Source organism: Pinus tabuliformis, chromosome 7 (assembly GCF_031772625.1).
Source record: "Pinus tabuliformis cultivar Carrire ecotype Pingquan chromosome 7, CPIR1, whole genome shotgun sequence".
Taxonomy (NCBI): Eukaryota; Viridiplantae; Streptophyta; class Pinopsida; order Pinales; family Pinaceae; genus Pinus; species Pinus tabuliformis.
In genome coordinates this window covers 1,597,305,539-1,597,318,903 of record NC_142293.1, presented here as the reverse complement: position 1 = coordinate 1,597,318,903, position 13,365 = coordinate 1,597,305,539, and the positions used below count along the sequence as shown (strand labels likewise).

Genomic DNA, 13,365 nt, shown 5'->3' with positions numbered 1-13,365 from the left:
TTGTCTTCAAAAATTACCTGCAGTGACTCAATCTCTCAAAATCTCTCTCAAAATAAAATATTACTTTGGAGTACATGATTGATTTTTCTCTAAAAAAAAATTCACTTATCGCTCCTAAATTCTAAAATATGCACCTTATCCACCCATCTTCTTTATGTCACTCCTTATATCTCCCCAAAGCACTCAAAATTTTTTTACACATTAAACAACATACCTCATTACAAAAATTTTAAAAATATTATCCACTCCTTATCTCTCCAAGAACTTTACGTCAATATCACATATCACTTTATCTCTGCGGGAAGCCACCATGATGAGAAGATTTCTATGTATTCAATTGACTCGCTAAGACAGCTTGGTATTAAATATTTTGAGAGGGCAGAACTTGCTAAGTTTACCTTTCAGAATGATACCTTGAAACCATTTGTTATCCTCATGCGAAATAGTAGAAGTGCAACTATTCGTACTCTGATTGTTGACTGCATTGTACAGATGATCAAATCGAAGGTTGGGAGCATCAAATCTGGCTGGAGAAGTGTGTTTATGATATTTACAGCTGTTGGTGATGAAACAGAATCCATTGCTGAAAGTGCATTTGAGAACGGGGAGCAAGCTGCAGATTGATAAGAATAGCTGGATGTAAGTTTCGCTGCGACAGACGATCCCCAGACTACGGTAGTGAGCAAAGGCTGCAGCCCAGTGCCAGCTTATACCAATGTTAATGCCACAACGTTCTACGAAAATCTGAATTATGTTTTCGCATCGCTTCCGCCAAATCTCTCAAAAATGGCTTCGCATTTTCAGGGACAGAGAAAGCTGGTAAAACGGACCCAGTTTATGGTCTCGCAGTGTGTCGGAGATATTTAAGCACCAGCGATTGCTCAGAATGCTTCACGGAAGCGGCGACTCAATTAAAAGCAACCAATAGCAGAACGCTCCCGCGCAGCAGTACTCGCCCGGTGGATTCCCTCTTTGCCTCTCTGGAATACAAAAATCGTCTCAGGTCCAGGGTTTGACTCACCATCAATTCTTAAGATTCTGGCAGATCTCTTGTCTCGGAACAGAGATTTCCTTGTCGCCGGGGAATTCTATGGGCTCTTTCTCAGCTAACCCAAGACTTTTTACAAATGGTAATCAAACCTCAGGAACTGAAGCCTCTGAAAGGGATAGGACCATACAAGAAGACATGACCATACAAGAATGGCCTCAGCTTGCTTTGCTTCTAGAAATCGAGGATCATGAGCGGAGAAGAGAGGCCATAAGAAAACAGAGATTGTGCAGGAGACTATTATCTAATTATGCAGATGAAGATCACGCCCTAATGGTAGGAAACAGAGATCTGCTTCATAATCTTATTGAACAAGTGATGAAAGATCCCACATTCAAAATAAAAAATTTACTCAAGCATTTGCAATCACGTTTGTGCCAATGCAATATAAGAACGCTCGTACCATCTCCTGTAATTATTTGGGGTGATTATTGGCTGTTAAAAGATGAGAGTGATGGTGAGACCTTTTTACTGTATAGCTCCGATCTCATTGTTCTGCGCTCCACCGCTTAGACTTATCTCATGATGATGATGCTCCACGACAGCCTCCACAACGCACCAGTCTCCAACGCATGCTCATCAAACATAGCCAAGATAATCTACGCTTTTAATCTCCTACAGCAGATCTTAGCCGCAGGCTGATTTGATCAATGACATCTCATAGTTCATGGGCTCCTGAATGTGCACTTTAATTATCCATCTTCAACAAAATATCGTTTGCTGCCTTGTGGGAGATCAGTGTGGGTTGTCTTTGTAGCGTACCTCCAAACTATGCAGAAATACACCCACAAAATTCAATATAGTAGCATTATGCCATTGCTAGTGTAGATCTGCAGCTCCATACTTCAAAAAGCTACAAACTTTATTTCACAATCAGTATTCCATGTTGGATATTCGATTTTAAAAACTGCACATAAACAATTCAATTGTCCACCGTTACATTACATTCAAATTCAATATTCCAAAGCGGATGCGCTCACTCACAACAGATTCAACATTCCAAAGCTGCGCTCACTCACAGCAGGCACACCTAACTCATATCGTCCATACCTCGCTCTGATACCACATGATAAAAATGCAATTAACTTAGAAAAATATATAAATCACACATATAAAAACCAGAGACACAATATTGGCAGAAAAAGGCTGAAGCTTCAAGCTTCCTCATGCATTATCTCTCATTCATACATTACACATTACACAAATAATTGAATATAGTGTTACAAATAAATAGATGAGAGACAGTGTTCTCAAGATAGTGCGTGCTATCTTAGACACCTTTGGTTGAGATAATTTCTCACCAGACACACCAATATAGGAGTTACCTAAACTAACTCCTATCTTAGAGGAACAACCCAAGAGTTAGGCACAAATTCCTAACTTGGAATTTTTAATTAATTAATTTATTTTTGGATTTATTATTGTTTTATGAGAGAGGCTAACAACACTGTTATATTATAGATACAGTCTAAGTCGTCATCACTCTCATAATTGTGGACAGGTTCATTGTAGCACAATCCTTCAGTAGGATCGAGGGGTACTATTACATGCAGCGATTTCTTCTCAAAGATCATCTTTCGCTTCTTTAGATTGATTACCCCATTCATATCAGTAGCCCAGTCAATTCCTAGGAGCGCAAGATAGGGATTGTTGTCATACACTATCTCTATTACTTCAAATTCAGCCAGTGCGCTCGCTCCCTTAATATCCATGGTTACCCCCTACAGCAACCCCATGGGGATGATTTTCTAATGATTCACCATTCTTATCTGAATTTAAGACCATTGTAGCGCAGGTCTCCCCATTCGCTCCCAAGTCTATTTTGGTAGGACATTCGCATCTGACCCTAGGTCCAAAAGGACCTGATCCATTTCATATTATCCTATTTGTATGGTCAGTCTCATCCCCCGTCCTATCCTTGTTTTATGCTTGCCAATATTTCGTACTACTCACGGCTCACCTATCGCGATTCCAATGCATCTATTGATGAGTTATTGTAACCCTTTTACAGCCTTACTATCGCGCAGTAACTTCATACAAGTTTCCAGGAAAGTTGTGAGCATAGAGGGGTCCATCTCTGGCTCAAGATTATCCTTGCTTCTTGAGGTGGAGGTCTCAGCGAAGCTCTTCTTAGCTTCCATGAAGGCTTCATGAGCACGCTCCAAATTGAACTCAGCCTCCTTTGTCGAGGCTTTGCGAACCCATGTATTGTCTTCTGGCCATTTCCCCGTGTCATCTCCTGCTGCAATTCCACTTCTGAGCACTACATTTATGTTTGGATCTTCCTCGTGTGGCCCATACCTCATCATCTATAGGTTCTAAGTCGGCGGAGGTGGTAGCGCCCCTTTATCACGTATCCTAGCTATCAGTGTAGGACAGTTTTTCGTTTCATGATCTAACAGTGTGAAATAATTGCACGAGGGACGCATTGGATTAATGCAATCATGGGCATAGTGTTTTGTGGATAAATTCTCACTGTAGATCACCTGATAATGCAATATACTAAAGCAAAATACTTGATCTACTTCTACAAACAAACTTTTGGAAGATTAATCAATTTCGAGCAAAGATCAAATAGAACACGTATAACAGATGAAGAAGAAACAATGACACATGAACATAGAAGAATACTCTAGGGAAAGTCTCAGCTAAAAAGCCACTATCCGTATTATCATACAAGTTGAAATATCTCAGGATTACACAAAGCTTTAGCTCACAAGCTATCCATCTCTCAATACAATCCCTCACTGCTGCTCATAGATAGAATAGACAACACATATGCCTTCCTTCAGTCCTCCAAGGTTCCTATTTCCTTGCGCAGTTTCTCCTGGGTCCTCAAGCTGCCACCTATGTGTAATTACCTCACACACTGCTCACCAAGCTCAGAAATAACTATGCAATCCTCAAGGAAATAATTCCTTCTGCATGCAAGAGATATCCTCAAGGGAATATTATTGCAACTGATAGTACACTATCCCATCCTTTGATCTCAACTGGGTCTCTATCTGAACTGACATGCATGAGTTATTTATGAGAGAATATTAAGTTATCTGAAGTACACTAGTTGCATGCATGCATGAATTGACTAATTGAACTCACAATCAGTTCCACAAACTGTTGGAACTAATCTAACTGGAATTAACTTAGTTAACTGAGCTAGCTAATTACAACTCAAAGTGCAACTCATCCTGATCTCCTTAATTAAGGAATAAATTCCTCAATCAAAGGGATAATTGTTGCATGTCTTCACATAGACTTCATGTTTGATTTTCTCTAACTAATTAACTCAAGATGAATTAATTAATTAATCTACAAATAGTTGTTGATCTCAAATTCGAATTTTAATTCACAATTTTAATTTAGGGACTAATTAAAATTGGAATGTATCCTGAAATGCTATTTATAGGAATGCTATTTTTATCACTTCTATTTTTAGCATTTCCTGTTGCTATTTTCAACACTCCCTCTCAACAAGAAAGGGATTATCTGTCACCCCAATCCTGTCTCTGTGGAACTCAAATTTGCATTTTGACAATGCCTAATTCAAAATGTCTGCATCTTGTTCCTCGATCGAAACATACTACAACAACATGATCCTCTTCACCACACAGTCTCAAAGATGATGATACTAGATATCGATGTGCTTAGACCTGTCATGAAATATTGGATTCTCAGAGAGTTTGATACAACTCTGATTATCGCAATAGATCACAGTTGGATCCATCCTCTGATAAAAAAATCCAACTAGAATTTTCCACATCCAAATGGCCTCACATGCTACCTAGCTTGCAACCATGTATTCAGCCTCTATTGAGCTAAGTGCAACTGACCTCCGTTTCCTACTGTATCAAGAAACTACAGCTAAACCAAGGTTGAAAATTCCTCCTAAAGTGCTCTTTCGATCTAATGGACTCCCTGCCCAATCTGCATCTGTGAAGCTCTAAAGCTTCACTCCCTTTGTCTATCTGTACCATAATCCATACAGAGATGTGCCTCTGAAGTATCTCAGCACATGCTTCGCTGCCTTCCAAAACAGCTTGGTAGGCTGAACCATGCTTGACTCAACTAGTTCACCGCAAAGCACAAATCTGGTCGTGTGTTCACTAAATACATCAATGAACCCACAAGCTGCTGATACACAGTAGCAGATACTATCTCACTTGAAGTAGCATCCTCCTTCCTCCAGTTACCTGCTAGAGGAGTCTGCATGGGCTTTCACTTCTCCATGTGGAATCTCCTAAGTATCTCATTGGCATACTTGCCTTGAGACACAAATACTTCCCCATCCTTCTGCCACACTTCCATGCCTAGAAAGTAGTGCATGAGACCCATGTCTTTCATCTTGAACTCTCTTGCAAGGTCCTCCTTGCAAGACTTGATCAACTGATCATCACCTATCAATATCATATCATCAACATAAATAACAATGATCAATGGCTTACAGCCCAACCCGATGAAATAGCTGTCGATCCTGGTGTACCAAGCACGAGGTGCTTGCTTCAGCCCGTACAAATATCTCTTGAGTCGGCACACATGCAACTCACAATCTAAGGTATCAAATCCTTCCGGCTGCTCTATGTACACCTCTTCCTCAGTCTTGCCATTGAGGAATGCAGTCTTCACATCCATCTGATGGATCTTTCAACCCATCTATGCTGATAGTGCCAACATTGATATGATAGATGAGTACCTTGCTACAGGAGAAAAATTCTCATCATAGTCGATCCCCTCGACCTATGAGAGACCACGGGAAACAAACCTTGCCTTATGTTTCTCCACACTACCATCAGCTGCTTGCTTTACCTTGTAAAGCCATTGGGAACTCACCACTAACTTGTTCTCTAGTCCTGGAACAAAATCCCAAACATTGTTCTGAACTATGGAGTCATACTCCTCCACCATAGCATCAACCCACACTGGCTACTACACTGCTTCCTCGAAAGAAGATGGTTCGGTCTTTATACATTCCCCAACAAGGGCCATGTAACCAATGTACCACTCAGGTGACCTCCTTTGTCTGCGCTGAGAAGATGGCTCTCCCACATTCTCTCTCATATCCATCAACAATATGTCAGCTTCCCTTGAGCATTTCTGCCCATATCTGGAAGACTCTGCATGAGTGGATGTCTCCACTCCTGGATCCTCTGTATGCAGCTGCTCCACATCAATTTGAGGCTCCTCCTCCTTAAGAACCAAAAGTTCCTCCTCAGCATGCAACTTGAGCTCCCTCTCAAGGGAAACTTGCATGGCCTTCTTCTTGTCAAACTTTAGATCTCTGCGTATCACTGTCCTCTGACTAGTAGGTAGGAACACCCAATAGTTGTGGGGTGTATCAGTGTACCCCACAAGTATCCCCAACTTAGCTGTTGGCTCTAGCTTCTTCTGGGCATCTTTGGTCACATGGCTAAATACCAATGAGCCAAATATCCTGAAGTAACTCACATCTGGTCTCTTCCCAGAGAAGGCCTCCTCTAGTGTCTTCATCTCCAATATGCGATGCAGGATTCTATTATGCAAGTCTACCACTATATTGCATGCCTTAGCCCACAAATGAAGTGGTAGGCCTTGGTCATGCAGCATCGCCCGGGCTTCTCCCACAATCGTTATGTTATTCCTTTTGGCCACCCCATTCTATTGTGTGTTATGTGGTGTCATCAACTCCCGTTTAATTCCTTCTGCTACACAGAAGTCCTTAAACTCTTGAGAGACATACTGTCCACCATTATTGCTTCACAAGGCCCTTATTTTCTTTCCAGATTCTTTCTCAACCAAGGCTTTAAACTCACAAAACCTTGAGAAGGTTTGACTTTCTTTTGCATGAAATAGATCCAGCATCTACGAGAAAAATCATCAATGAATATAACATAGTACCATTGTTTAGCGGTGGACACTGTCGAGAATAGTCCACACACATCTGTATGAGCTCACTCTAGGATTGCTCCAGCTCAACTGTCTCAATCCTGAAAGGAATATTTTTCATACTTACCCAAGGTACAACCTTTGCATGTATCCACTTGCTCAATTTTACCCTTGGGAAGTCTAGTAGAAATCTGCTACATGATCTTAAAGGCTCCATGGTGTAAGTGGCCTAATCTTCAATGCCATAGGTCACCAATATCTTAGCTTTGCCCCAACTCTACTTTGGAACTCAATGCAGCACAGTCATCTACCTCCAGCTTGTAGAGATTCTTCACTCGAATCCCAATCCTCTTGGTCTTTCCCCTGCTGATGTGTCTCAGGAATGTCTTTCCTTTACTAAAGACTACACCATAGCCTTCGTCTTCCAACATTGCAACAGATACCAGGTTCTTCTTCAGTCTAGGCACATACTTTACATCAGTCAGGGTGAGAGGAGCTCCATGCTCCCTCTGAAACACAACCGTGCCTTCAACTGAAACACGGTACTTTCCATCATCGCCCATCTCTATGCGCATATGGAGGTCCTTTTCCTCCAAGGTACTGAATAAACTCTTGTCGCTGGTCATGTGGAATGAGGCTCCACTATCCAAGTACCAAACACAACCCACCATCGATGAAACTACGCATGCGATGAGGGTGAAATCCAATTCGAACTGTGAGGCGAGTGCCTCACCATCTGATCCTTTCGAGGATCCCTTCTTGGATTTCTTCCTTGGAAAATTTGTAGCATAATGGCCCACCTCATGACAATTAAAGAAACACACTTTAGATTTATCAATCTTCTTCCCACCATGGGAAGAACTCAATTTGGAATGGGAAACCTTCCCTTTCCCTTTCCTCACCTTACTCGCTAAGGCTAGATTTTCTTCATCATCATGCTTTGATGAAGAACCATCTCTAGTGCTTCTCCTGATCTCCTCCTACATCAGATCCGACCACAGTCGTTCCCAATATTGCAGTTTCTCTCTTCCATTTACTGAGTCTTGGTAGTTATGTTAGCTCTTAGGAAGACCAAGGAGAGCAAGACTCACCATGTCATCAGGTTGTCATGATTCCTACACTTCCAAGCTCATCCCTAGAGGTGGTCAGCTTGTTCAGATATGTAGAGATCATGTTGCCCTTTTCACACTTGATTTTCTAAAGCTTGTCTTTCAGCACCAACTTCCTCTGATCGTTGTTGTTCTGATATAGATCCTTCAATTTTTTCCACATTAAAAATGGTGTCTCCTTCCCATGGAGACTCAAGACAATGTGGTCTCGAACTCCCTCCAGAAGAATCCTCGTCGCTTTAACCACACATTTCTTCCATTCCACCAATTATTGGGCATTAGTAGCTATTGGCTTGGGGACTTCTTGATCAATGAAGTCCTTCAAACCGTTGTCCTCTAATACTTCTTCCATGCGATCCTTCTAGGCTATATAATTTGAGCTTCCATCCAAGCCATACTCGAGTCTCAAACTGTTGAATGCCATTGTTGAAATTTGAGATGTGATAAGAATTCAATTTCTATAATCAAGAACTTCAAACTTCAAACTTCTCCCTTCTTTGTATATTGTTCTCCGCTTTTATCACCTTTGCTCTGATACCATTTAGAAATTCTCACTGTAGATCACCTGATAATGCAATATACTAAAGCAAAATACTTGATCTACTTCTACAAAAAACTTGCGGAAGCTTAATCGATTTTGAGAAAGATCAAATAGAAAAAATATAACAGATGAAGAAGAAACAATGACACATGAACATAGAAGAATAATCTGGGGAAAGCCTCAGCTAAAAACCTCACTATCTGTATTATCATACAAGTGTAAATATCTCAGGATTACATAAAGATTTAGCTCACAAGCTATCCAGCGCTCAGTACAATCCCTCACTGCTACTCATAGAAAAAATAGACAACACATATACCTTCTTTCAGTCATCCAAGCCTCCTATTTCCTTGCGGAGTTTCTCCTGGGTCCTCAAGCTACCACCTGTGTGTAATTACCTCACACATTGCTCACCAAACTCAAAAATAACTGCTCAATCCTCAAGGAAAGAATTCCTTCTGCATGCAAGAGATATCCTCAAGGGAATATTCGTGCAACTGATAGTACATTGTCCCATCCTTTGATCTCAACTGGGTCTCTATCTGAATTAACATGCATGAGTTAGTTATGAGAGAATATTCAGTTATCTGAAGTACACTAGTTTCATGCATGCATGCATTGACTAACTGAACTCACAATCAATTCCACAAATTGTTGGAACTAATCTAACTAGACTTAACTCAGTTAACTAAGCTAAGTAATGACAACTCAAAGTACAACTCATCCTGATCTCCTTAATTAAGGGATAACTTCCTCAATCAAAGGGATAACTGTTGCATGTCTTCACATAGACTTCATGTTTGATTTTCTCTAACTAATTAACTCAAGATGAATTAATTAATTATTTTACAAACAACCACTGAGCTCAAATTCGAATTTTAATTCACAATTTTAATTTAGGGATTAATTAAAATTAGAATGTATCCCAAAATGCTATTTATAGGAATTCTATTTTTATCACTTCTATTTTTAGCATTTATTGTTGCTATTTTCAACATCCTAGTCCTCTACAATTGTAGCAAATCAACTGTCCTCAACCTCTACCAGGTCCTCCTCCGCCTCAGCCTCTTCCGCGCCCCTGAAATCCTATCAGCACTATCCCCGTGTTCTAGTCAAGGGGCCGTGTTTTTACCTTAACCCTACAGGCAGGAGTTCTATCCATCATCAGTTCATAGCTCCTGCAAGTATGCTCATCATGTCCTACCAACCTACAAAATTTGCAGAATAGATGTTGCGGTGCTTGTACATACTTCTGTAGCAAGTGACAGTTATCTGTGGCATGTTTTCCAGCTACCTGACAGATAGTGCACCACAATGCAGACCCCATGCTAGGTCCTACTTGAGCTTTTGGCCTTAAAGGCATCGGTCCTCCTCCTGCAATTTAATTTGGAAAGACTGGGCAATGGTCTTTGCCATGACCCTGGCTCTTGCATTTTAAGCACCATGCCTCCTTGTGTACCTCCGGTCGAACCGTTCTATCCTGCTTCAAACTTTGCATCTCAATGCATAGATTCTTCAGCTACGCATGGATCTGCTAAACTCCTAGGTTAGGATATTGCATCAGAGTCTCATGTAGTCTCATGGAAATCTCCAAGGCCTCTCCCTGAGTTGTGATCTTCTGCTGTGATAGCACACTCCTTAAGTGTGGTAGTAACGAAGCCACAAACCACTCCCAATGTTGTCCATCTGTCAAATTCATGTTAGCTTCACAGATTGTACATTTCAGCCTCTAGTCTAGTTCCCAAGGCGTCTCGCCTGGTTGCATCGCAATATCTTTGAATCCCACAATCGACTATTCCTCTAATTTAGGCCTACTAAATTCCCTATTTAATGTTGCCTGGATATCTTCTACTCCAGCATTCAGGTTATCGTTAGAGTACTTAATATACCAGGTTAGCGCGCGATCTTGCAAAGCACTAACTAGTGTCACCTTCTTTATATGATCATCTATAACACCTTGAGCTTCCCATACAGCTCTCACAACAAACCAGAATTGGTCTGGGTCCTCATTTCCCAAGCCTTTGAACAAATGAAACTTCACTATATTTTCCATATTGAACTATGGTGGAGGTGGAGGTCGTACCAGCGATGTTGGAGGTGATGGTGGTGAAGTTGGAGGGGGTGTGGGTGGAGGTGGTATTCATGGGAATCCTTGTCTTATTAACTAAATAGTACTTCACGGAGAAACCTTCACCATTCCTTCTTTGTCACTTCGTGGAGGTGAAATCAAAGGGCTATATTTCAAACCCTTTTTTCCTTCATTTCTGTAAGTTTTTCCGCTTCCCGTAGTACCAAACATCTAGGTAATTGCATAACCCATTTTTCTCACAACAATATTTTAATCCAAGTTTTCAAAGATTTTACGCACTTACCTCGTGGTCCTTTGAAAAAGTGTCGCTCCACCTCGCTATAGCTGACTGAGGTGCTGACTACGAATTCAGTCACAAATCCTCCTAAGATTCGATTGAGCCAATGATTGACAACGCTGGTGATCTTATCCTCTGATGCTTCCAACCTTCACACTAGCTCTGGGGTCCACACAATAAGACCATCAAGTTTCCACCTTCCTTGGCTATCTGATAGCTTCATGATCCACTTGTATAGCTCTATAGAGAAGAAACAAAAAATGATCTCATGGATCTCTGTATATAGGTATCTTTCCAACCACTGTTCTTTTATCAGTCATGAGTTTCTGTTCTCTTATGTTGCGAATTCGTGGTTTTTTCTATCTAACCAATCTCCAATCTCCTTCTTAGTTGGATTCCAGTGATATGACATCAACATCTCTTATGCATATTCCAGTCCCGGTAACCGAACCATTTGTTGGCTTGAGGGGGCCTGACCCAGTTTCAATGTTAATTAGCCAAACAAATCCCTACACTACTGGCCCTTTTGGCATCAGCCCATGGAGCCTGGATCGAAGTCTCACCCGAAGCAGTATGGGGGGATGCTGGAACAATGTTTCCTCACCCTAAGATGGTTGTGATGTCATTTGATTTCTTTTATCCCTGCCTTTGCGTAGGTGGTCCCGTTTTAGGACTTGTAAGATAAACTCTCTATTCCGACTTTCAATACTTTCACGAAAGTATACAATTGACCTTCGCGCCTCCCTAACCTGGGACTCGGGTAATTTCACGTTGTTATGGCAGTGCGTCGTATAGATTCCTCAATTACCCTAAGTGACTTTCTTATCTTGTCAACTACTTAAAGTTATCATGGCGCAAGCAGATATTCGTAATTGCATTCAATTATTCAATATAGTGGCATTCATTTGCGCATCGTATAAGCATAATAAAGGAAAATCATACATAAAATATCCAAAGGAAATGACAGAAAAAAGACACAGAAATTGCAGAATAACTCCTTTCATTAATATGTTCCAAGTGTTTACAGACTCTATCCACCCTGCGCACACAACTGCAGGGGTTCATGCACTTAGTTGCAGACTTCTACCCTAAGCCTCTGCGCACTCAGCTGCAGAGCCTCTACCTACGCTACAACCCTTATACTTAGACTTCTTGCTCTAAATCTATGACTCTCTTACATGTTCAAATTTCCTAACTACTTAGAGCTTAACTCGTTTTATACAATCCCATGGTCTGGGGACCATGGGTAGATCTCTTACAGCTAACTTTACTTTACAAAACTAAGGGCGGACTACCCTTTGTGACACATAAAACCTCCACACTCCGCGACCACAAAATGCAGAGTCTTTACAATAATATTACAAAAATTTGACTTAAACATGGGATTTTAGCCCCAAACTACCCCTGGGGGATCTCGCTCCCAAAAGCTATGAAGGTTGTTGCCGAAAGGGCCAAGAGTTAGGGTTTTGTTGGTTGGCACGAATAAATCTGATTCTGGGTCAAGCCCCCTTAAGGTAACAAATGGTTCCATTTATGGGATTGGGATCAATCTAAGGAATGTGTGATGTCGAATAAGTGGCTCCCTACCAGGAAATAAATTGAGATGTGACTCGACCAAAAGGAACACACATCTATAGCTTAGGAGAATGGAAATCCATAGTTATCCAAGGAGAATTGGTTGAGTAGATACCTCTACTTAGATGAAACTGAAAACTTTTCATGTTTCTTTCCTTGCAAATTACACAAGTGGTTGTCTAGATTAGCAGACAGTCAAGGTACATGGAGACTTGACGATACTATTGTGTTGACTCCAGAACTGGTAAGGCACTTGGAAGCTTTAGAAAACAACATCATGTGGGTTTTTGATCACTGGATTGACCGTATCATAAGAGGATTTGTCACTGAGCTTGCAATTGATATATCCATCAATTATAGCGAAGCAGAGCACAAGCTCTTTAAGGGATCGCCAATTAAATATTTAAAATCTTTGAAAAATTGGATTAAGATGTTGTTGTGTGAAAAATGGGTTATTCCATTAACTTGATGTTTGGGACTGTGAGAAGTGGAAAACCCTTTAGAAGGAATGGAGAATCGAGCTCTTAATATAGTCTGCTATTGGGATCCTCTTCAAGCGATGACGAAGGAACAATTCTAAATACACCACAGAGTGCATTGTAGTTAGTAAGTTAGGGTATCTTGTGGATACCTCATCCATCCACTATGCCTCCACCTCCACCTCCACTACATACACCTACACTTTCACCTCCACCTTCGCCTCCACCATTCAAAATGGAAAACACAATGGAGATGTCGATATTCAAAGGGGTAGGAAGCAAAGACCCTGAATAGTTCTATTTCGTTGCAGATGTTGTGTGGACAGCACAACAGGTCACTAACTATAATCTAAAGAAAGAACAGCTGGTCACAACGCTGCAAGGTAAA

At 41.0% G+C, this 13,365-nt stretch overlaps 1 pseudogene; it reads left to right on the top strand.

The window, feature by feature from the left end:
• The first annotated feature begins 786 nt into the window (after nt 1–786).
• On the top strand, nt 787–1,439 carry LOC149254229 (uncharacterized; annotated as a pseudogene).
• Nucleotides 1,440–13,365: the final 11,926 nt, after the last annotated feature.